Source organism: Canis aureus, chromosome 32 (genome assembly GCF_053574225.1).
Source record: "Canis aureus isolate CA01 chromosome 32, VMU_Caureus_v.1.0, whole genome shotgun sequence".
Classification (NCBI taxonomy): Eukaryota; Metazoa; Chordata; class Mammalia; order Carnivora; family Canidae; genus Canis; species Canis aureus.
In genome coordinates, this window is record NC_135642.1 from 21766196 (window position 1) to 21791897 (window position 25702).

A 25702-nucleotide genomic window follows, 5' to 3' on the forward strand; every position below is an offset into this window, starting at 1 on the left:
AATTCAGTATTTGGGAGGAGGAAGAACAGGCAAAGAATCCTAAGGAAAAAAATAGAGGGTATAATGAAGAAATGGCATTTTATCACCAAAGACAAGAGGAGAGAGTGTTTCAAGAAGAAGGATATGGTTAACTGTATGGAATACTGCTTGGAGGTCAAGTCAGATGAAGATAGTTTTTGTACTGATAAAATAAGGAAGCTATTAGGACCCCAGCAAGAGCACTTTCCACCAAGGGGTGAAGTAGAAGTAATCCATTTAGGGTACCCTGGGAAGAACTACTGCCTCTCAGGTAGATGCGAAGGAAGTAAAGACAGGAGGAGGTTCACGGAGAGAGAAAGTGGAGGGACCGCTGGCGTGGAGATCTCACAGTGAGGGCACTTGAGCAAAGGAGCTGGAAGATGTGGCAAGAGAATTGATTTCAGAGGAGGTGCAGATTGGAATGACGCCAAGATCCCTGCTGTGCCCCTGGGACTGTGCTGAGGTGGAGGGAGACGGTCACTCAAGGTGCAAGTGTCATGCAGCGCTGCAGCCAGGGTGTTGGTGGCCTTTATCAGCCACAGGGACATTTAGCTGCTTCAAATGATGAGGTAGAGAGGAAGAAATGGAGAAAGAGACTAAAGGCTTCCGTGACTAGGGGAGACAGGGTGAGTGTATAGATGCTGTGAACCTCAAGCTGGTTTCAGCTCTTTAGAAACAAAAAGGTTCCAGGGGATCCCTGGGTGGCTCAGCGGTTTAGCGCCTGCCTTTGGCCCAGGACGCGATCCTGGAGACCCGGGATCGAGTCCCGTGTTGGCTCCCAGATGGAGCCTGCTTCTCCTTCTGCCTGTGTCTCTGCCCCGCCACCACCATGAATAAATAAATCTTTAAGAAAGAAAGAAAGAAACAAACAAACAAACAAAAAGGTCCAGAGGCAACACTCTAGAAGACACCAACCCCAGTTCCCCACGCTGACACTGGGAGATTGATGATTGGAAACACATCCTTTACTTGGGCAGGCACACAGGAAAACAGGGTCTTCAGACATCAGCCCAACTGTGGTGCAGAGACAGAGCTAGAAAGGTCACTAGGGAAGAAGAGGAGTTGCTGGAGCCAAGGGAAATAGGGAAAGGAAGCTGGAGGGGGTAGAGGGCAGGCAGAAAATAGTAGCAGTTCCAGGAACAGCAAAGTTTAGTGACAGCTGTGGCATACCACTCCATGACGTCTGGCAGCACCTAATACCCTCAGAGGAGTGCACACCTGTAGCAGTTCTGGATACGTCGTAGAGGTCCAGACCACCCAAATTATGATGTGCATGGTTTCCAAATCATGGTTTTGGAAGCTCTTTGTGTCACTTCAAAGTGCATAGATGATAAATTACACCAAACAGGAGGAAGGATTAGTCACCAACTTTACAAAGGAACTTCACAAAAATAACAGAAGTAATCAGACATCTGAACCAGTGAAAGAAAAATTTTTTAAGTCCTATTTCATCAGCCTTTCCAGTCTCCTCCTCCCCTGCCATGTGCCCTACACTGCAACCAGCCATACCAAACTAGTCCTAACTTCCCAAGCACACCATCCCCTTTTGGGGAACCTCCTCTTGAGATTGTGTATGTGATGTTCCTCCATCAGTGTAGGCCCTGGGGTGGGGGCAGGCTAGCCAGTGTTAGCTCATCACTCTTCAGGCCCCCTCCTTAGTGAGTCAGCTGAGGATTTTTCATTGCCTCAGAGAAGCAGAACATAGAGGGGGAAAAAATATCTTCCTGGTTTTTGAGTTTCAAAATCCAGGCCCTGTAGGGGTAGGCAAGGACTGGCCACACGAGTAGCTTTGGGGAAAGGCACAGCTTATCTGAGCAAGGCTTCTCATCTCCACCTCCCCCAGAGGGATGAAATCTCCTCAGGCAGGAGGGAGGAGGGTAAAGGAGAAGCTGAGGCAGGAGCTGGGCAGCCTGGAGGAGGTGGCTGTCTATAGGAAGCAGGCACCGGACAGCCTCTTGCCCTATGTCCCTGCCTTCCCTGAAACTTCTATCTTTAACTTATTCACCCTGCTGACCAGTCTCATTTTGGCTTATGCTGGGCTTTAAATGTGCTTTTGCTGCCGTTATGTAAAAATTCTGAATATCTCAAATGTTCAAAGTCCAGATTTCAGGCCTGTCTTTTTTTTTTCAGGCCTGTCTTGAGAAAAATTCAGAAGATCTGACCACACTGGACTCACATTCCCTTGTGGCAATAGTCTGTTGTTCCTTTCGAAGGGGCAGGCACCTTCCCTTACTTCTGATCATTACCTGCCTGACCTTTTGTAGCTCTCTGAGCTTCAGGTATCCTGATGCCCAACAGGCCGAGTGCCAGGCTACGGGTTAGTGACTCTGACCAGGCTTGATAAACCTAGTGATGGCCTCAGAGACAATGCAAATCTAGTTTCCCCTAACACCAAGAAAAATCGTGGGTTTCCTTTGTGCAAAGGTGCACTAAGCCTCTGTTGCCTCTGGTAAATCTGACCCGACATGCACAGCCCAGACTCAGGTGAGGAAGACTTAGCTTTTTAACTGGGCAAAAACCTGCCAGATCCAACCCTATCCTGCCAGGCTCAGCAGAAAAGAGCAAAGAGGAATGTGTGATAATGCTCTCACATGTCACGTTATGTCACATTATGCTCACGATGTTTTCCTCTCACTAAAAGGCACTTGTTCGTGTGCTGATAGAGTGGCAAATGTTGGCATATCTTAAGAGGTTAAACTGTATGTGCCCAAGGTGTCACAGCTAATCAGTGACAGAGTTAAAGATGCAGACCTGCTCTCTTCCAGCCAATGCCCTCACAGATCATCCTGCTGCATCCTGCCTCCGAGAAGGGCTGGGTGGGAGGCCCTCCCCACCAGGGGGAAGGAAAAGCCCTTCCCTCCTCACAGAGATGGAGGTAGATAAGACTTCTAGTTCATTCTCTAACCTGTGGAGTCAAGGATTAGTCCAAAATTTCTGTCATGCCTTGACTCATTTAATAGAACTTCCCAAGTGTATTTTTCCTTCTAAATCCATGAGTTTAACAGACTTGTAAGGGCATGTTTCCTAAAAAGAGCTCATATCTGCTCTGGCCCTTTTAGAATAAGCTTTCTAAACCTGCCCTGGACTACGTGGAAAAAGCTGCAGGCAAAGAACTGGCAAATGAAAGAGGTAGGGCCACTAATCCGCGATGGGCCAGGACACATGAAATTTCTCTAAGATCTGATCTTTTGTTGTAGCTGGATCATTGTCTGACTAGGTGCACTCATTCTGGAAGGAAAGGCACAGCATTGAAAGTGAGCCTGATGCATTTTACTACTCTCTGTGGACTCAGCTGTTGTCATGGTTACTTTTTTCAAAACAACAAATTGGGACTTTCACCCTTATTCTACACTGGAGAGGAAATCAAAGAACAGGGAGGACTCTAACCAGAAGAATCAAATGAGAGAGCAGGACTTGCCTTGCTTCTTCTACCCTGACTACTCTGGAGGGCAAGTCTGCCCTCCATTCCAGACTCTCCATCACAAGGTCTCTGTCACTCCTGGGCAGGGTGTCACTTTGGTCTCTGTCACTCCTGGGCAGGGTGAGTTGAGCCAAATCTTTCCCCTGACGGGCACCAGGGAAAGCTTCCTGGAGCAGAATCAGCCCAACTTCTCTCCTTGTGGTAATCAGTAGCTGGAGCCCCTGGCCGGGCAGGGTGGGGAAGTGCAGTGATCTGGAGCAGCCAGGATTGCAGTGATCTGCAGCCAGGACTGAACCACAGAATTTGCAGAGCGCAGTGCAAAATGGAAATGCAGAGCCCCTTCCTTGTTCAGAAAGCAGGCAAAAGGACTTTTCCTTCCTTTTGAAGTCTTTCTTTCTGTCCTGGTGTCTTTTATTTACCATTTAATATTGTGCTACCTCAGGCACAGGGATCCTCGATGGGCAAATGTGGACTCTCACAGCTGCCCAGGGGCCCCCACTCTGTGACTCAGTCCCCTGGCTGTGCACCCAGCCCCGATCCCCTCAGCTCCAGGCCACTGCCAGGCAGAGGGCAGCAGTGTCCGCTGGGCCGGGCAGAGAGGAGTTGGATCAGGCAGCAAAGGATTCGTCCCTGTTCCCAGGGAAGCCACAGAAGAGGTGGCCCTGCATGAGCTAAGACCCAGCCAGGTTCCCACTGGACTTCACTTACACGTTCAAAGATAAAATTGTTAAGAATTCCCATACGGTGACTGCAGAGCACTAAACCTGCCAGCGGGTGCCCCTCTTGGATGCTGAGCCCTCTGCGACTGCAGACTGACTGACCGACTGACTGCCCAGGCAGCTGGCCTGTCTGATCCCCCTTCCTGCTCAAGGGAGGATTTCTGTTTTTGTTTTTGTTTTTGTATTTTTTACTTAAGTAGTTTTACTTCTTTTTTGTGTTTATTTTTTTATTGGAGTTTGATTTGCCAACATCTAGTATATCACCCAGTGCTCATTCCATCACGTGCCCCCCTCAGTGCCCGTCACCCAGTCACCCCAACCTCCTGCCCACCTCTTCTTCCACTACCCCTTTTGTTCGTTTCCCAGAGTTAGGAGTCTCTCGTGTTCTGTCTCCCTCTCTGATATTTCCCACTCATTTTCTCTGCTTTCCCCTTTATTCCTTTTCACTGTTTTTTATATTCTCCATATGAATGAGACCATATAATGTTTGTCCTTCTCCGATTGACTTACTTTACTCAGCATCATACCCTCCAGTTCCATCCACATTGAAGCAAATGGTGGGTATTTGTCTCAAGGGAGTTTTAACGCCACAGCTGGTTGGTGGCACTAGGCATTGCGCCTCCTTCCCATTCCCTCCCCCAGCCTGAGGGAGGCGTCCACACTAAATAAAAGGGGAAAGAGCAAAGTAGCAGACTCACTGCTCCCTAAGGTGTCTTCTAGGACACCGTTCAAACTGTTTTAGCGTATGGGGGGGGGTGCATTGGTTACATCAGATCCCATCTCCCTCCATCCCTTTAAAACCACTTTACTGAGGCATAATTGACATACAATAAACCTCAAATACTTAAAGTATATAGTCTTACGAGTTTTAACATATGTGTATACACATACAAACTCACTGCCAGAGTCAGGATAACATTTCCATCACCCTTTTGTAATCCATCCCTCCTTCCTCCACCCCATCCCCAAACAACTACTGATCTGCTTCCGGTCACTATTTGGTTAGCTTGCATTTTCTAGATTTTTATAGCAGTGTAACTGTACAGTCTGTGCTCTTTTTTGTTTGGCTTCTTTCACACAGTATACTGATTTTGAGAGTCATTCATGTTGCTTTGCATATCAATAGTTTGTTTCCTAATGTTGCTGAGTAGGACCCTATTGCATAGTTAAACCACTATTTATCCATTCACTTGTTAATGAACATTTGGTTTCTTTCCCTGTCCGGGCGGCTATGAACACTAGTATACAAGAGTGTTGTATGGTAGATAGGTGTTTAACTTCTTAAGAAACTACTAAATGACCTCCCAAGTATCCCTACAATTCCCACCAGTAGTATATGAGAGTTCCAATTGCTTCACATTCTCACCAACACTTGGTATGTGTCAGTCTTTTAATTGTAGCCGTTCTAGAAATATCTGATTGGGGTCTTAATTTGCATTTGCCTGATTACTAATTATTTTGAACAATTTTTAGTAGTTTACTGGCCATTCATATATCTTCTTTTGTGAAGTGTCTGATCAAATACTTTCCCTGTTTTTAAAAATTGACTTGTCTTGGGGCACCCGGGTATAGATCAGTTGGTTGAGTATCTGACTCTTTGATTTCGGCTCAGGTCATGATCTCAGGCTTGTGGGATCAAGATCTGAGTTGTATCTGCTTAGGATTCTCTCTCTTCCCCTTCCTCTGCTTCTCTTCATCTCCCTCTCTAAAAACCAAACAAATAAAAATTAGTTTGTTTTACTGAATTTCAAAAGATTTTTTAAAACTGCATTCTGGATTCAAGTTCTTTGATATGTGTTTCAAATATTTTCTCCTAGTTTGTGATCTGCTTTATTTTCCTGATGTCTATTCAAGATAGAAAGTTTTTCATTTTTGATGAGGCCCAATTATCAAAAGTTTTTCTTTTACTATGGTTCCTGCTTTTTTGTGTGTGCTCTAAGAAAACTTTGCCACTCCACAGTCACAAAGATTTTTTCTCTTGTTTCCTTGTAGAAGTTTAATAGTTTTAGATCTTATTTTTTGGTCACTGATCCATGCTGAGTTATTTTTTCTTTTTTTCTGTATGGTGTGAGATAAATTCCCACTTTGTGGATATCTAGTTGATCTAGTGCCATTTGTTGAAAAGTTTTTCCTTTCCCAGTTGAAAATGCCTCAGTATCTTTGTTAAAAATTGTCAATATATGTGTGGGACTCTTTCTGGACTCTCTATTCTGTTCCATTGATCTATGCTTATTTTTTTCTCAATACCAAATTGTTTTGGCTACTGTAGCTTTACAGTAAGTCTTAAGATATAAAAGGTGAGGTTAGCAAGTTGGAAAATAGATTCTCCAGCTCTGTTCTTTTTAAACATTACTTTGCATGGTAGCCAATGGAAGTGCATTGCTTAGATTTCCTTCAAAAAAAACGTGCTGTTGGGAGTGTAGTTGATGGCCCTGCCCCCATGGATTCCCAACTGATTTCACAAAAAGGCCCACTTCTCTGGGTAGCTTCTAACCAGTGACTAGGTATAGTGGGGATGCAGTGCTAGCCCATCCCATGCAGTGAAGAACTCTTCCAATAGAAAATCTTTGGTTGAGGATTCCCATCTCTGGCCAAAGCTCCTTTTCAGGACTAGTGTGACCTGAAACCCTTTCCATACAATTCTTCCTTCCCTCTCTCAGGTGTCAGACTGGCATTGGGATCTGACTGCTTCCATACCTGTTCTTGCTACCTCTTTTTTTTTTTTTTTATCCTTCCCAGTCTTTTCCCCTATAAATCTCTTGCATATCTAACCCAGTCATGTTGCCTGTTTCTTAAAGGTCCTTAAATGACATACTTTGTTTATTCTAGGTCTTTGCATTTCTGTATAAATTTTAGAAATCGTCTTATAAAATTCTATCAAAAAAAAAAAAAAAAAGGAAAAAAGAAAAAGCCTGCCAGAATTTTAATTGGCAGTTCAGTGACCCTACAAACAATCTGGGAAGGGTTGTTACCTTAACAGTATTGAGCCTTACATCGTATATATACACCACCATTTATTAGGTATTCTTAAATTTTTCCCAGGAATGTTTTGTACTTTTCAGTATAGAGGTCTTAGATATCTTTTACTGGACTTACCTTTAAGTATTTTTATGATTTTTGGGACTTCTATATTAGAATTAAAATTATTTTCCAGTTGATTGCTATTCATATAGAAGAGTACAATTGAATTTTGCATATCAACCTTGTGCATCCTGAAACCTTGCTACAATACTAGTGCCAGTAGTTTTGTCTCTGCTCCTCTTACCTTTTGAAACAAAATTTTCTTGGGACTCCAGAACTGTAGTAAGAGTGGGTGTGGGTAGCTGGAGCTCCTCCTCCTACTAGCTTCTATCTCCGTTCCCAGAACCCACCCCCCACCTTCAAAACTGATTTAAGGAACTCCTGAAGAGCTCCAAGACTCTGAGTAACATAGCTGAACAATCTACTGTTCCAGAGAAGTTGGTATTTACTGAGCATCTCCCCTTATATTTTATATGTCTTTTATCTCATTTTAATCTTTAAAAAGAAAACAAAAACACCTTGTGAGGTAAGTAGAAGTGGTTCCCTTTTAAAGGTGAAGAAATAAGTGATTAAATCTCCTTGAAATGGTCTTATAGTTGGTTTCCGTCTGCAGGAGGATTAAAATATATCTATCTGACTCCAAAGTTCATGCTCTTTCCACCTGACTCAACCTGGCTATCCCTAAGGCTGACTGAGGCAGACAGATTTCAAACTGGATTTCTGTGAGAGCCAGGTCTTTAGACTGACTCATGTTGGCATTCATTTAGCACATGGGCTTGCAGGTTAGGAGGCCTGACAAGGCTCTGGTATTCCACCCCCAGGGTTCCTAACACCCAGTCTGGTTTCCCAGCTTCCTCTTCCACCCACGTTGCTTTTTGAGAATGTCCGTGACCTCTCTCTCACCCATCTAATGGACTGTTTGCAAGTCTAAGCATTTTTTACTTTTCTGCTGCCTTAGCACAGAAAATCTTGAACAGAGTGATCCAGTTTGCTCCTGGTTCTCTTCTAAAGTCTCTGGTCACCTTCTATCTGCCTTCTGATTTGTACCTTGGGGGGGCATAGTTAACATTTCTAAGGAAATATCCCTACTTGGATGGGCACATTTAAAGTATCTAAACCTCATTGAAAACAAGATCATAATTCTACCTGAATGGGTAGCTAATTCCTAATCTCTCCTACTTCTAGGGATTTCACCATCTTTTTGTTTCCTTTTCTCCTTCATTCCTCCCATTAAACCACCAAGTGAGCGTAGCCCATCATTTGCTTCAAACGTGTTTTGGGTTGACTTCTATCTTTTGCAGCTATTGCCCAGGCCAAGGCCACATCAGTTCACTTTTGATTGAGTCAAGGATATCAAAAGACTGATCTAGTCTGTAGCATCCCTTGGCCAAGGTCAATAATACATGGACAAGAATATTTTCCTCTGGTGCTTTCTGTCACAGGTATCTACAATCTAGTGATAGTCAAAAGCCAGGAGCCTGCGCCAGCAGATTTTGTATTGGCTCCCCATTTTCTATTCACTAAACCTGATCTCCTTTGTCAGATGTTTCAGGTCATCTATCAGTGTCCTGTGTCACCACTTTCATTGTTCATACCATTGCTCAACATGGAATTCTTTCAGCCAAGAGCTGAAACTCAAGCTTTGCTGGTCCTCTTATGTGACCTGATCATTCTCTTGTGCATGCTTTGGCCTGTTTTATTCTACATGCCATGAATGCTAGCATTCTTCCAATCTTCAATTTCCCCCTCATTGTAAACCCTAGGCCTCTATTTTCCTATCCTAGGATTTCTTTTCTAACCTTTTCCACCTTCAAGATGTGTATTCTAGAGTAAATCTTCTAGAATACGCTTGTAAATATCTTAGTTGCTATTAAACTAGCTCTGATGAGAAGAAGTTCCCAATGAAATGAATATCATGAGGATGTGAGCTTCTTCAAGACAAGGACCATGTCTTATTTAACTTTATATCACCAGCATCTAGTCCATTGCAAGGCGGCACATCATTTAGATACAGTAAACATATGTTGAATAAATAAACACCACTTTATGATGCTGGCCCTTTCAGCAAGTTCCTTAAATACAAGAGTTTCAGCTTTCTCACCTGGAGAATGTGTTTAGAATACTGACATCAGAAGTCATGAAACGAAAGAAAACCGGTGTAAAGGTCCTAGCACAGAACTTGGCACAGAGAGCTCCATCCATGTGAGTTCACATATTCCCAATAAGTTTTTAGAAATGTTGTCAGAGTTGTAGAGTTCTCACACTTGCTTGTGGATGTCAGTGTATTTTTGCTAGAGCCTCTTTTGAGGCAGTATCAAATGCAACTATGGGAGTTGTAGTAATCTGTAAGAAAATAAAATCTTGACCCAACAGGACTACTGTTAATTTTTGGGGTAGGGCTTGGCTGTGACAATTCTGATACGTAGCTACATGCTGGTTTATCTTTTTAAGGGCTTCCATAAATGCATACTCTGTTTGGATGCCAGGCTTCATTAACAGTGGAGACTATTTTCCTTTCCCCTTCTTTACTTTTCACATGGGGGAGAAATACTATCAACAGGCTAAATAGCCTTTGAACACTCCACTGTGTTCACTGTAACACTGAACTCTGCATATTTGTATCTTGCAGGAAGAATGAAAATGATTAATCCTGAAGCTCTGTTAAATCAATTTCATGGATTTAATGATCTTTATACTTTTAGAGTGGCAATTGTCCCTAAACTGAGCTATGCCCTCAGTTTTTCGATCTGTAAACTAGGGGTAATAATTTGTACCCTCACACCTTTAGGGTTAGCATTTTTCATGATACAGAGGAAAGAGCACTGGACTGGGAGTCAAGAGAACTGAGCTCTGTCCTTCATTATGACTAGCTGCATAGACCTTGGGCATATCATTCAACTCGGTCCCCTCATCTCCACAATAATGTATAAAGTAAGCAATTTTTAAGTCAGCTCTCAAATTAAAAATGTGTTTTTTAGGAAAGGAAATGGGTCAAGTGGCCCCCTTCTTCTACCCAAGAATACCAGATGAGAGACTTTCTGTGCACTATACTGGGCGGGGGGGGGGGGGGGTTGACCTGTGCTGGCCATAGTAGGTATGTGGCATTTATGTGCCAACCATGTATGTTGTAGCAGCACACATAAGGCAGGAGCTCAAAGAGTGTATGCATGTCTTATTGCGTGTAAGAACCCAGGGAAATAGAGGCATGTGCATTACTTGGGATACTTTTGCACAAAAAGTATTTTTTGTACAAAAATAAAACCTATCACTATGCATTCTTTTCAGACTTCCTAAGCTGTGCACCAGTCTTCTGACTTATGGTTGGAGGGATTCCCTTTAGGCATACTCCAGCAGAGAGGGATTGGAAAAAGAAGTGGAAGGTTGCCTCTTATACCTATTGATGTGTTTAGTCCCTTCTCCAGGGATGCATTCAGGTCATGTCACCTTCAGCTCCAAACCTTTCTGGATCCATATAACAACTTAGAATCTGTTATGTGCCTGCCTATAAATACCATCATATTTTCCAGTTGTAGGAAAGAGCCACTGGGTTTTTAATCAAAAGACCTGAGTTCGAGTCCCATCTGTACAAACTCTCTGCCTTTGGGCAAGATAGTGTTGGTCTCTGAGCTGATTGATACAAGGATCAACAGAAATGGGGATGTGTAGGGTGCTGTGTTTTGGGGCTAGTCATGGCTGAATTCTTTTACAAAACTTCTACCCAAAATCTGATTCAGAGAAGATTTATCTCTCTAAGACTGATCCCTTTGTTAGGGAAACTTGAAGAAGGGGCTACAGCATAAGCCAGAGGCTTTAGAACCAGAGGGGACAGGGCGCTGTCATCTTGTAATTTTGAAGCAAGGTCCTTGGGGCAAAGCTCTGCTTTCTAGAGCATGATTTCACACACACCCGCACCCCTCTGCCTGGCTCCAGCCACACCTGAGTCCTCTTCTCTGCCACCTTAACTTGGTGGCAGGTTGCTTGACCCATTCAGGATCTTGGTTTGGCTTCCTCTCTACCTGTGCAGTCCCTAACTGTTGTGGTGTGGGGATGCCCCACCGAGAGCCCCATCTCAGGCTCTGTCCTCACAGAAAATGTACCTCAAGGAGTCCTACATCCCACTTCATTTGGGATGTGCATCATGGCAAGGAATGGCGACATGCCCAGTGGCCACCACTCCACTGCCGCAGCCCAGGTGAGTGCTCACCTCCAGTTCAGAGCCTGTGGCAGACATTGAAAATGCAGTATCTGAGTCACCTCAGTCAACAGAACCAGGCATTAAGGAGTCTCTTCTGTGAAAAGTTACCTGAATCTCCACTGCCAGCCCAACTACTCAGAGCTTTTGCTTCACTAAGACTACAGACTACTTAAATATCGGCTTAAAATAATTGCTGGTGCCATTGTGGCACAAGGAAAGTGCAGAGGCTTGGGGGTGGGGGGGGCGTCAGACCAGGCCTGGCTTTAAAGCCCAGCGTGCCCATTCACTGTTTAGGTAGCATATCGGCAAGCTGATGAACCTGGTTTACGCATTTGTAAAATAGAGATGCTGGTGTCTTTGTACCACTGCTTTAAGGATTAAACAGAACTGCACGTTACAAAGTGCCTAGCTCACAGTGGCTGCTCCAGAGTTTTTTTTTTTTTTCCTTGCTTTCTTCTCACTAGAGAAAGACCAAATTATCCCCAGTATGATTCATTTAGGAAGGCTAAAATTTTTCTTCTAAAAGTAGTAATTGACCAAGTTCCTGCCTAATCATTTCAATTCAGGTATTCAGGTGTCCAGAGTAGACAGATTTGTTTGCAGCATGGATCTCCCATGCAGCACGAGTGTTTGGGAATGGGTTTGCCTACTGTCACCCTCCCTCCCCCCAATAAACCCTCACCCCTACCAACCCCATCCCAGGCAAGGTGTGAAGGAAAAGAGCCATCAAGTTTTGTCTAGGAGTTTTAGACACCAAATAAGGTTTATGATGGAAATTCTCATTCATGAAGTTAAAACTGCCGTTTTTTTCCTAAGAAGCCTTCACTAATGGAGAGACTTTTGATTTCCCGATTTATGATTTATACTGAGATCATGTGTGTGTGTGTGTGTGTGTGTGTGTGTGTGTGTGTGTGTGTTTATCTCAGAAGTAACTAATCCCGACAGAGCAGGAGGAGTTGGCTTCGTTTGTAATGGCCAGTCTAGTCAGAGGATTTCATTGCAGATTTCAAATCCTGCCATCGTTTGTCCGTCTTCATCAGATGGCTCGTTAAGACAGCCAAAATGACAAGCTCTACAGTGCCGCCGGCGCTCTTTGTTTCCTTATGCGTAGACAAAACATAGATGACACAAACCTCAAAAGATAAAGGGTCTGGATTTGAAAAATCTTCAAGAACACTGCAATGACTTAGCTGCCACTTGCAGTTACCATACCTTTGCTTATTTTAATTCCCCTTCATATTTAGGAGACCAAGGTATACCTAAAACTGGAAATGTATTCAGACACAGCCAACAAAAGCCATATCTTCTGGTTATTTACCCAAGTTCCTTAAAGCCACAAACATGTTTCTACAATAATGATCACGCTACAGGTACATACAATCGTTAGTTCTGAGTGACAAAGCTATACGTTTTTCTCCGTTCTTTTGTATTACATTGCTTTAAAAAGAGTTTCCGCAATTCAGCTTAACATACTCAAGTTGCTAACTTCCAAGCAAAACAACCACCAAGAAGGAATTCTTTCTGTCTGAAGTTGTTAGCAATAACAGAAATACAAGTCATGAGCAGCCTTTTAAATCAAGTGTAATCATAAAGAGACTTTTCTCAGCAGAAGATTAACAAGTCCCAATTTTCTGGGGTTGTCCTGATTCTGGACCCATTGCCAAGCTCTGTTTTTGAGACAAAGTATCCCATTTTCTGATTCTCAGAAGATGACAGCATACCCTGTCCCCTCTGGTTCTAAAGATTTATTTCAGCTAGCCTCCCAATTTAAAGTGGCACATGCAATTCTCATAAAAAACAAAGTATCACCATCCTAACTTGTGTTTATTGAAACTGAAATTTTCTGAAGTCTGTTTGCTTGGATCTGTGATGTCTCTGTGTAATGTTGCCAAGCTCAATCGGGGAGATTTTTATTTCACTCTCACAAAACGTCCCCATTTTCTACCCCATGAGTACCCCCAGTAGGTTCATAATTCTGCGTCCTAATCAAAGGGATACAGATGAAAAACAATTGTTCCTCATCTCCAGCTCCAATTTTCTAGAAAGACATTTAGTTAAATCTTTAACTCCTGGGTACCTGAAAAAACAAACAAGGTACAGATGGCTGGAATCTCTCCTATTTTTAGTTTTAGAATGAAACTTTTCCTAACAGCAAGGAAAACAAATAGAAAAATGCTTGCTTTTGTGCTGTGAGAGAAAAGAAAAACCAGTCCTTGAATATTTGCAACAAAAGACCATCACTTGCCACTGGAATTGACAACTGCATTAAAATGCTGAAGTTTGGAGGTAACATAATTTTGCTATTCTTTAAATATTTTAGCAGTTTAAAAATAGCCAGGGAGGGGAAATACACACAACCCCCTAGCAGTGCACACCACTCAAGGTGACATTCGGCACGCTCCTATTTTGCCACAGCGTGGATTTTTTTCCCTTCAAATGAAAACCTACAGAAATAAACTCTGAAAAGAATAGATTGCTCCCCCCTTCCATCCTCATGTCAATGAAATATTCTGAGTGAACTGTTTTCTGATCACAAAATTTATGTCCAAGTTGTATAACAAAATCAAGAAGCAGTTATTTAATAGAACACATTCTATTAAAAGTTAGCCAAAACCAACTAATAAGATCTCAAAAAATGCACATATTTCAAAGAATTTTGTTCTCCTCAATAGTTTCATGAGTTTTTTTTTTCTTTTTCAGGAAAATGTGCAAATATCAAGGTTACCTGGGTCTGCTGGTCACTTCTAGTTTTTGGACTCTTGAAGATGGTGAGTTTTGCTAATGATGCGCTGCTGTTTAAGAACCGGGTGGCTTTTCTGGCAATCACTCTTTGTGTGCCATCTTTTATAAAGGTGCTTCTTGTTGCTAAGAGATCAGTTGCTTAGAGACCAAATCATTAAAAAAAATATATATGTCAGGGGCCAACATAAATTATAACCAAATTTTGTCATTTCAGCTGGCCCTCTGAATGTTTGGCTTTTGTAATAGATCGTAACGTACCAAGAGAAGCCAATTACTAATCACAAATAGAAAACCGACCATGAGGAGGAGAAAGGATCTGTGCGTACGCTCTCATGGGCAGAGAGTAATGCCACAGATTCCCTGTGAAGGAGGTGTATCGTCATGAGGCTCTCGGAAACTTTGACTCCCTGTGGGGGTCCTGGACACATTCAGGGAATATAGATTCACATATACACACATGCCTGTCCCAGGCAAACTTGAGCGCAGTTTAGAGTATGAAAACATGTGGGAATTGTAGAACCACTTTAGTCTATTCCAAAAGGGAGATTAGGAAAATATAGGGTGAAAATCTGAAGTGATCTTAGCCTCCAGCCAGATGTTTTCATGTTTGAACAACTTGTCAGTGTTTCAGGTCCAGGTGTGCATGGGCCATGAGGAGGGGGCTCAGACACAAATCTGCTTTTTATCATCTCCCCTGTACTCAGACACAGCACTAATCTGGAGATAGGAGTACATACCACTGGTTAAGTCTGTAAGGTTTGGCTTTGGGGTTCTTCCTCTTCCCCTTAGTGGTGGCTGTCCCACAAAGCCTCTGTCCCCACAAACTGTCACCTAAGTGTTACCCCTCCCAAGGACATTGACTTTTTAGGACTATTTTTTTAAAAAATGAAAGACCTTTAAATTCTTTTAAATTCCATTCTGAAGAAATGGTGGCCTTCCAAACTTTTTTTTTTTTTTAAGATTTTATTTATTTTTTCATGAGAGAGACAGAGCGAGAGAGAGAGAGAGAGAGAGAGAGAGGCAGAGACACAGGCAGAGGGAGAAGCAGGCTCCATGCCGGGAGCCCGATGTGGGAGTCGATCCCGGGACTCCAGGATCACGCCCTGGACTGAAGACAGAGCTAAACCGCTGAGCCACCTGGGCTGCCCCCTTCCAAACTTCTTAATAGGTAGGATGGGATATGTTTAGGAGTCAGTTAAAGCTGGACACAACCCTTTACTGTATGACTCCATAACACAGCCCCTCATCCACATCCTGTCTCTCCCCCTTCCATCGTTCATGGGTCTCTGTGGTCTCATCTTAGGTGAGAAGCAAGCAAGCAAGCAAATTAAAAAACAAGATAAGAGGTAAAAGAATACCTAGGATCCTAGAAATTTTTCCCCTTTACTAGCCTCCAAAATGCTTGTCATCATAGAAGACTTCATCCCTTTGGCTTGATTGTGATACAAACACTGTATGGGAGAAGGTGGAGTGAGGGCTGTGGGCTGGGGTGGACACACCGGGTAGGAGAGCAGACAGGTCTGGCTCTCTCACTCTTTAGCTCTGGTAACTGTCAGATGAGATCATACCATCACTCATTTACAGAGTAGATGTAAGACCCACAACCAGCCTGAATTTATTTAGGAATATATAGCAGTTAAAAAAATATTAACAGCCTGTGCAAATGGAAAGAGGCTAATGCTCAGCAGAAGTTCATTACAGGAGGAAATGAAGTGCTCATTTTCCCCAGCCCAAGCTGCAAGTGACATGGATACAGAACATTTGAGTGTCATAGAATAAACTCAGGTCTACTAACTAAGCATATATTTTCTCTTTAAGTCTTTTTTCTTCTTCTAATCCCCCAAATTTCTCTTTATTGCCTATTTTTTTTTGAGAGAGAAATGGAAGCAGAGAGGAAGGGGATCTGAGATTAGAGGAATTATGGGTGGAAAGAAGTAAGAGAAATAAAAATGTCCAAATATATAATCAGTATTTAGGAAATGCTAGTTTCCTAGCATTCTCCTTGCAGAATAAGAATGAGGAGGAGGCTAAGGGGGAAAGAGGTCATGAACTCGACTGTATGTTCCCTGAGGCAGAAGCCACCTTATACTTTTCCTTTTCCTGGTTCCAAGTACCTTGTACAGGGCTTTTGCATTTAGAACACAATCAAATGTTTTTGTAAATTCAAGTCAAAGGATAAAAACGGGAAAAGGGATGGACCTGAGGGGGTTGAACTATTACTTGGCCCTGTATTCCATGTGCCTGGTTCTCTCCAAAGGAGCATATTCTGTAGACATTTGTATTTTACACTTCAATCCAAAAATAAAAGCCCATCCTTCTTATCCATCCATTGTAGTCTTTCTACTCTTTGGTTCTCCCCTGCCTTGTGGCCATTGGCTTTGGATTCTTAGCTTCCCTCTGAGATATGAAGCTCCCCACCTTCTTTGCCAATGAGGAAGCACCATTCTGGATACCCAGTCCTTGCAGGCTCCAGGCACTCACCTACCTGGGTGGAGGTGGGGAAATGTAGTTGTCTATGAAGGATCCACGCAGTTGTCAACACTGTGTGGCTGAAGGAAATAGGCTTGGATCCATAAGGGTTTTGCCAAATGTCCCAACTTGAAGCTTTGAAAGGAGATTTTTTGCATGCATATAACTGTACCAAGGAGTGTGGTCTGGTCCTGCAGTATGGCAGACTAGTTATCTCAGGTACGTGGAACCACAGAGTCCCTACACCCTGATCCCCCCTCTGCTGGGAAGCTGCCCAGCCCGTGCAAGCTCCATCTCCCAATTTCAGGAATTAGGGGGGGAGCAGCTGGGGGCTCAGAACAGTGGGCTCCTGCCTCCAAATCAGGAGATACACTGAGAGACATCAAGCCCCAAGTCATTCTCTGCAGAAGTGGCTGCCACCACTGGTACCTTTTGTTGCAGAAACCAGTGTCCCAATCCTACTCCTGAGCGCTCAAAAATTCTGATGCCATCCACTGCCTACTGCCCAATGGCTAGTAGCTCCTCCAGGACTTGCCTGTCCTGGAGGAAAAGCCAAGACACCATTTCTAGAAAAGGCTTACACAGGTCCCCCTTTAGCTAGGAGGTAGGTGGGATCCACCTCAATCCTGGGAATGCCTGCAACTCTGTTCATATTTCTTCAGGAAATTCCAGAAGAGGCCTAAAGAGAAGCATGACCTGCTACGTAGGGATGGAGGCTGCTTCAAGTGCTCAGTGTCTCTCAAGGCAGACCTCTGCATGCAACTAGTAGAAGCTTGACCAGCGCTAAACAAGGTTGCTTCTTCCAAGCAACTTTACCTTGCCAGATGCTCGAAGTTATTAGGCAGAAAGCTACTCTTATAAGCAAGGACACCAGGGGGCAGCAGAGGGAGGCCTGCCCTGGAAAAGGCGCCTCCAGCCACCCAGCCCAGCCATTAAAGAGTAGTGTTTAGGCAGCGAGGGCAGCAAAGCACAACCGCCTCAATCTGAACTCTGGGGTACCTTTGGGAGGATGAGGTGAAGCGGCAGAAGGTCTGCTGTCTCAGGAGACAGCTGCTCAGCCTGGCCAGAGGTATGGCCACCAAGCTTGCCCTGTGCAATCATGATTGCCTCTCTGTACTCAAAAGTCTTCATTATAGCCCTTAGGGACTTCTGGCATGCTAAGACCTTGAGACACAGAGGCCTGGGTCAATGGCGCACAGACCTCAAGACACGTGGTTATAGTTCCCTTTCCTGATTGCGCCCCCTGCACATCTCCCCCCCTCCCCCCATTTATGGTCTTGCCTCCTCCTTGCAGTGATGGAGACCTTAAGACATCACATTTCATCCTCCCCTTTTGGCACATCATCATAGCCCTACTCAGCAAAAATTCCTCTAAACATCTTGCTCCCCCTTCCAGATTGCATCCCAGCTTTGTGGGGTGGACAACTGTTCACATGAACACCCACCAGTTCTCTAATGATTACCTAAAGAGCAAGGCCAGACACAGTGTATCACTTGGGTACTCGGGAAAGATTTGCTCTTGCACCTGTCACCAGCAATAGACGTGATCCAGCTATCCAGGAAAATTTACCTGTAACAACTCTGTCCCTTCCCTCATGCTGGAACACCCCTTTCTCTCCCTGCTCTCTTCTTTTCCACCCCTGCCATAGAAAATATGACTTCCACCCACACTAAATTCCCAATGTTGTGGTCATACCAATACTCTGGTAGCTAGCTTGCCATTCCTGGGAGGTACAGGAACCTTCTACCAGGAAGGCCTTTGAGATACTTTGCTCTGATATGTTGAAGACCACAACAAAGAACCCATCAACCAACTGCTTACTCCAGAGCAAGCACATGTGTCCAACATTCATTCAAGGCAGGGGGCTCTTGGACTGCAGTTTGTGGGATAACGTAACGAAAGAGTACAGCCTAATGGGCAGCACCGCACATTCCAGTCTTACTGCTTCACTTGAACAAAGAACCACAATGTTCTTCTCATACATTGTCTGGCTCAGTTTGATCCTAAATTAATAATTTACCCATATAGTCACTGCCTTTGACAGCTTATAGGTATTAATTATACCCATCTATTGGGTAGTTTACTGAATGAGAAAAGGCTGGGGAGAGGGATGGGAAATGAGAAGAATATGATGTGGTGGGGGAAACGTGGAAGCAAACAGAAGCTAAGGGTCCTCTTGTACTTAAAGTGATGTGCCCCCCACAAGGTGCATACATTAGTATCCACACTGAACAAATTCCATAGTAACCTACTGACTCTGAAATCTTCTAATCCTCCAGAGAAAAAATTGGGGAGAGTTACTAATTGAAATACCAGCAATATTGTTTCACCAAAGTACAGTTAAACTGAGCAAAATTCTCACAGAATTAGTGTCTGTCCTCCTGTCTCTTCTCTGACCCACCTCTGAATCTATCTCTGTCTCCTTCTCTCTACCTGTACATCCCACCAGCTGCCTCTCACCTGCGGGTAAGCACCCTGCCTCCCACCCCTCTGTACACCATTGTTCAAGCCTAGGACAGATACACATCTTTCAATGAGGCGGGCTAAGATAAAGGCCAAGAAACACTAAACTAACTGCTCTGTCTTCAGGCACTTGTTTTGTTGGGAGGTTTTTTTTTTTTTTTTCCTTCAAAGGTTGATTCCTGTCTGAACCACAACCTTCAACCAACAGGATACAATACAAAGTGCTTCTTATTTCATTCAGCACATCACATTTTGAGGCCAAGTGTGCCCTAATTACAGCAAGTATGTCCAAAGCCCACTGTATAAGGGGCCCCAGGCCTTGATAGCTTAAGGGAATTTTCCTCAAGGAGAAAGAGCAGGTTTTCTATCTGTATTTCCCAGTCCTTTGATAGCTTAAGGGAATCCTCCCAAGCAGAGCAAATGTTTTCATGCTGTGTGTGCTCCAAACATCATTGTCTCCTCCCTACCCCATTCAGGGTTTCCCAACTGTTTTCATTCTTCAGGGAATTTGTTGATTTATAAACAGAGAGCAGGCAATCAGTGGAAGATTGATGAAAATCACCCAGAAGAAAATAAAAAGCAAGGATATATGCACAGGAGATAGCATTGGCTGATGCACAAGCAAGAAGTTGACACCTCATGCCCCTGACATCTTGAGAGAGGTAAGCTGTGGCAGATTCAGAATATCCCTCTAGGAGGCCTCTAGAGGGGACAGGAGGTCCTGTTCCAGTCTTGCTGAGGAGGATTCCAGCAGGGAACACTTTCAATTCATCCATTCATCCTACCTATCATTTCCATCCATTGGGTGCCATTGATAGCAGGCAGGATGGACAAGAGTGGGGCTTGCTACTCTTGTGTTCCCCCCACCCATAACTCATCCAAGTGACACCCACTCCAAACAAAACATAGACCTTTGGGATGAGCAAGAAAATTTATCAGTCTTTCTTTCCTTACCCATCCTGTCCTTCCCAGTCCCCTAGACTAATCCCAATCAAAGTAATGGAAAATATGTTCTTTAAAGATGAAGGAAAAACAACACTTTTTGGCCAAGAAGAAAGGCAGCCTGCAACTGATTGATGGTTTCCAAGAGGCACGGTAAAGCAGGGTGAACCCTGATGTGGCATGTTCTTTGGCAAATTAGGGCAGGTCTGTTTTGAGTCAACCAGGAAAAACTGAGCCCACGTGGACTTGGGGCTTCTTCTACTGCTGGTTCCTTGAGGATGCTGTGAGCCTCCTCTCAGGTTCTCAGGCAGCTGTAGTTCAGACGTTGGTATCACAGCTCTGCAGAACGATCTGTTCCTACGCAGAACCCCAAATACCTTTACCCTGAGTCTACCCTGGCCAGGTCTCCACCCTACTCTCAAATGGCACCCTCTTTCCCCCTAGTCATTCAGTTAAAACTACCAAAGTAATATTAAACAGGCTCCTGATTTTCTTCAGTGATTCAGGGCTAAAGCTATATTAAAAGAAACAGAAGCACCACCTTCTTGTTGTCCAACCCAAAGCAGGTCCAGGAAACCAGTTGATTTTATTGGTAACAGGAAATTCCAACCTATGTGCATCTTGGGAGGTGGGGTGTGAATTTAAGATGGAATGTTAAAAAGTTAGTGCCTCAGGGAAACAGTCGGTGGTTGACTAGATTTGATACATGTAAGCTAATGAATATTATTGGAGCAAAATGTAAATAATAGCTGCTTTCATATAATAATTAAAAGCACCGTGTATTTGACAAATAATCTTAAGGCACTGGAGTCTATTTTCCCCAGCCTATCTCCCCTAAAAATTCATGAACCTCTCAAGAGTAAGGACATCTTCCTACCCCTGGGCTGCTGATACCTATACCACTCAGTGGTTGGGCAGTGATTTTTGAAAGAATGAAATGGTTTACTCTTTGCCTCATGCCCCCCAGCCCTTACCTTCCGTGGTTTTCTTTAGATCCTGATAACTGAGGTATCTGACCAGTCAATCCTGCCCCATTCCCAGACCAGTCATGTCTTCCGAAGAATTCTCATTCAAGCAGCCACATCTCTGTGGTACCAACTCACTGCCCACCCCCAGCAGTCTAATTTGGTTCTCATTGCCCCAGAGCTGATTTGTAGTGTTCCATAGCTGCTACTCAAGTAACAGATTCTCCACCATCCCATACCCCTGGGATTCTCCTGCTGAAACTTAGATTCTTTACCACTGGGTACCGAGGGGCCCTACACTACACCCGACCTCTTTTCCTGGTTCTGGGCCAGCTGTCTAGTGAGTGCTCCAGCTCTGCCTCCTTGCTCTGTCGTATGCTCCTGCAGCCCACTAGACAGTGCAAGTTCCCTTCTCCCCTCAGCCTGTTCCTCTGCTTTTATTCCCCACACTCTGCCTTCACCTTATACCCCACTGCCTGGAAACAGAGGCCTTGATGTGAACCCCTGGCCCAACAGCTCACTTCCTGTTAAACTCACTACTTTCAGTGGTGACAGCTACCTCTCTGCCCTAGGCCTGGTCTTTGCTTTGCCCCTCCAATGGGGCTCTCAACTGTGTTTTGTGAATCCCTGGTGTTGATTGTTTGTTTAAGTTAAGATAGAAGATTGCTGAGCCGTTTGCCCTCCCAGCTGGCCCTCCAGTTAGCGTACCATCTGCCCACTGTTGATGAGAGGGTCCTGCAATCTCCCGGCCTTCCCTGCCAACCTTGAACATGGCAAAGAGATCTGTAATATGGTGGTTAATAGCCGCATTCCCCAGCATACACACACACACACACACACACACACACACACACACACACACATTCCAGCTTCCTTCTTGCACAACCAAGAGAAATGGAAGGTGAACTAAGCCAGAGGAGTTATTCTGAAATGAGTTTACTGCTATATATAGAATAAGAGTTTTTGGTTACCTACATTTCTACATTTTTAGTGGAAGCAGGGGGATCTGGGGGTACAGATAGATCTCTGACAATGAGAATACTGAAATTATCTGGGACAGTCCCACTTACCTAGTGTCTTTTTTTTTTTTTTTTTTTTTTGTCAATGAAGGGCATTTATTTTATGCTTTTACTAAATACACATGTCTATTTTTCAAATGCCTTGTTAGACTTCATACACATTTCTAAAAACGTTTTCAAAGAATTTCTTTCTCAAATCATGAGTTTAGGAAAATAAGGCTCCTGGATGAGTAGGTGACCAGGTCACTGCTTGTGCAGTTCTCTGGATGGGACAGTTCTGGGCATGGAGCCACTTTCCCAGGGTGCCCCTGTTCCGGAGCCCTGTTCCAGGCTCCATGTTCCAAGAGTTGTGCTCTCATCAACAGGGGTGTGAACTTGGTTCTGCTTGTCATCTTTCTTGGCTTCTTCCCACATAAGGCTGCAAACCACCATCCTTTCTCTAGCTGGGTGGGTACTTAGGGACCTTATGCAACGCTTTGAGGGCAGGTTTGCCTGCAAAACTCTTAGCTGTGCACCGTGTGCCCCCATTTTCTCCCCATTCTCCTCAGACAGCCAGGATAGGATTCCTGGGCATCCTCCCTAGCCTCTGTCAGAAAACTTTCCTGAGTCATCATTCACCTCTTCTTATAAATGGGAGGCAACCCTTTTACCTTCTCAAGAGCAATTTGTAGTTTAAGCCTTTTTCCAGTGAATTAAAGAATGAAAGTTTATCCCCAATTGAAGGCATTTTAGCATTGACCCTCAGGGGGCTGGAGTTGCTGGCAGGGGGGAGGGGGGGAGCGCTCTCTTCCAGTGCTCCAATATCCTACACACACTCATGCAGCCAGACCAAGCAGAAGCTGGTGAGGGCCTAACATGGACAGCCTTCACATCCCTCCACCATGCCCCTTCCCCACCACTGAACTTCAGGCCCACTAGTGGGTGAGTGGAGGGCAGACAGCAGGTGTGTGACACTGAGGTCATCTTTTAAAGGTCATCTTCTCTGGCTGGCCCCAGGCTATGTGAGCCCTAACTCCTCAGAGTTTCTATTGGCTTCACATTTCCTACTAAGTTTCCCAGGAGCCACCTGGGAGTGAGGCAATGTGTTTCCATTTGCATAGTGCCTGGCACATAGTAAGCACTCAGTAAATGTTAGCTATTAATAATAAAAAGAATCAATTCAGAATGGGATCCTTGAGATGCTTACATAGAAGCTGCTAGGAGTAGTCAAGGAACTGAGACAGTGGTAGGCTTCTACTTTCTCACCTCATGGTAGACTATTCATTTCATGTTCCTGGAGGGAGTTTCACTTCTTTAAAATGGAAAAAGAATGTCCATTGGCCAAATGACATTAAGACTCGTTATTCCTAAATCTCCAGGAGAATCTGAAAAAAAGTTTTTCATGCAATAATAAGCATTCTACTCAATGCCTAAGATGGAGATTTAGGACCAAAACACAAGCCATCTGCCTTCTGTCTTGGCTATGAGAATTCCAATTGGCCAGGTGATGCAGAGAACTTTCAAAGGACCTGGCACCTTCTACAAAAGGAGGTGAGGCTAGTGAGGTGTGTTAACCCAATTAAGCAAGGAATATCTGCAAGATTCTCACCTGAAGCCAGGGAACAGAAAAAGAAACAGCCGAGGTTCTGCCTTCAGAGTCCAGAATTAATATTGCTGCCTTAAACCTGGGATGACAGCATTGCTGTTTTCTCTCCCCCCTCCCCTATCATGTTGCTTTACCCAGAGAGGTTGGAATTTTGCCTCCATCTCCTAGACTCTGGACTTCCAACTGGTCCTCGAGCAGTGCCTTGACTTCTAAACTGCTTAGCTGCGGCAGAGGCTCAGATCCTTTGCCTAAGATGTGCCATGTTTATTGCCCTGAGGGCTAGATCCCAGCACCTAGGTGCAGGTGAAGCATCCACTCCAGTTTGAACATCCCCAGGACCCCACACAGCATTGTCTCCAAGCTCTAGATTGAATGCCATTGGGTAGGACACTAGTTATCTTTCTCCTTTTCTCTTCTGGCCCCCAGATTATGTATCATTTTAGTCCTAGCATGCCTTGATTGAGCCAGCCTAAATTTGGTAGAAAACTAGGTTGGAGACAGATTAAAAAAACCTTGAAAGTGAAGGTATGGAATCAGGGGTTGGGACACTGAAGGTTTTTAAGCAGGGAATTCATATGATCAGAGCTGTGCTTTAGGCAGTGGTGATGGGAAAGGTGGATTGAAATGGGCAGAGCCTAAAAGAGAGACTAGCTCCAGATCCAGGTAACTTCCCCTCAAGGTGGAAAGGAGGGGACCAATGTGAGAGGTGGTTCAGAAGAACTGATCTGGATTTGGAGAAGTGTAGGGGAAGGAAAATAATTATTACATTAATTGGACAATTGCAAAACCATCTTTTGAATGCTGTCTTCCCTAGCTGGTCCCAGTCCCTGCAAGCCCACACTCGCCTCTCTTTGGGGTTTCTATCTAACTTTGAGGTTCCTGCTCAGTTTCCCAGGAATCACCTGAGAATGAGGCAAGCCCATTTTAGAGGGAAATGTTCATGCTAATAAGCAATAGGCAAAAGGATCAACATTTAACAAGTGCTTATTAGAGAACGAGCATTGGTAGCATTCATGGAACAGGTAAAAAAAAAAAAAAAAAAAAAAAAAAGACCTTACTTCAAAGGCTACAGAAAAGTGTAGAACCAGGATTCTAACCTAGGGATGTGACCCCAAATTCTTTGGCCCTTTGTGCTGCAGAGTTTTTCTCTAGAGGAGCCAAAATGAGAAGCAAAATAGAGGGTAGAAAATGGCTTTGAACATGTCGAGGGACCGGCAAGATAGAGTGCAGCCCGCAGTTTGAAATGGGAGCACAGAGATCTGGAAATAGATCAGGACTCCGGGACACATCAAATCTCCAATACAGAAGGTAAAGATCAGGGAAGAAAGCTTGGGCTGGAGCCCTGAGGGATACCCTCATCTTAGGAACTAATAAAGAAAACAGAAAAGAAGCTACCAGAGTAGAGGGAAAACCAGGAGAGGGCCATTTAACTGGAGTCCAAGGAGGAGAGTATAAAAACAGGAAAGAGAAACCATCAGCTTAGAACACTTGACACTGACAAATAAGTTAAAAAACAATAAAAGGCCAGCAGTTTCAGCAAGGAACACACTGGTGCTCTCCATCAATCAGATCCAGTCAGACGGTGGGCAGAGGAGCCGCTGAGACAGCAAGTGTGGACTCTTCTTTCAAGAAATTTGGCAGTAAGAGAAGAGTGGACTGGAAAAGGTGGGCAGGGCTAACGGATCTCTGTAGACCAGTCTAACAACTGAACTGCACAGACCTGATCGCTCACTTCTTAATCTGTGCCATGCTCAAAAAGAGAAACCACCCCCCAACTGGATGATGTATTACCCCTGGACAGACCACATCTTCATTCAGCGATTTTGTGACACCACCTTTTAACCCCAACTCCTCACTGGTTGTAATTCGGCCACCATCACTGGCCTCTAAAGGTAGTAGCTCTCTAATGCAATGCTGGGATCTGGGAGATGGTCCTGCCTCACCCTCCATGGAGCAGTGGGAATGGCTCACACTGGCAAGGGGTCTTGTAGATCCAAAAATCCCATAGAAGGCTTTGAGCATTTTCATAACCTGGCAAATCATATATAACTTTCACAGATTTAGCCTGTTCCTTGGCCTCTGCCTTCGAATTGGAGAGGAGGCTGTCCAGGGAGAATGACGTTAAAAGCCAAGGGACAAGCT

The 25702-nt window shown here is 44.2% G+C and overlaps 1 protein-coding gene across 5 annotated transcripts in view; it reads right to left on the minus strand.

Annotated features, from left to right (window-relative positions):
- The window catches only part of CYP19A1 (cytochrome P450 family 19 subfamily A member 1), a 120052-nt gene that overhangs the window by 50708 nt on the left and 43642 nt on the right, over nucleotides 1–25702 (minus strand). Inside the window, exon 2 of one of the 5 annotated variants that reach the window (XM_077881098.1) lies at nucleotides 9281–9522. The exons of the other annotated variants lie outside the window; for them this stretch is intronic. The gene's annotated coding sequence lies outside the window, so the exon portion shown is untranslated. The remainder of the gene's footprint in view (nucleotides 1–9280; nucleotides 9523–25702) is intronic. 5 annotated transcript variants of the gene reach the window in all.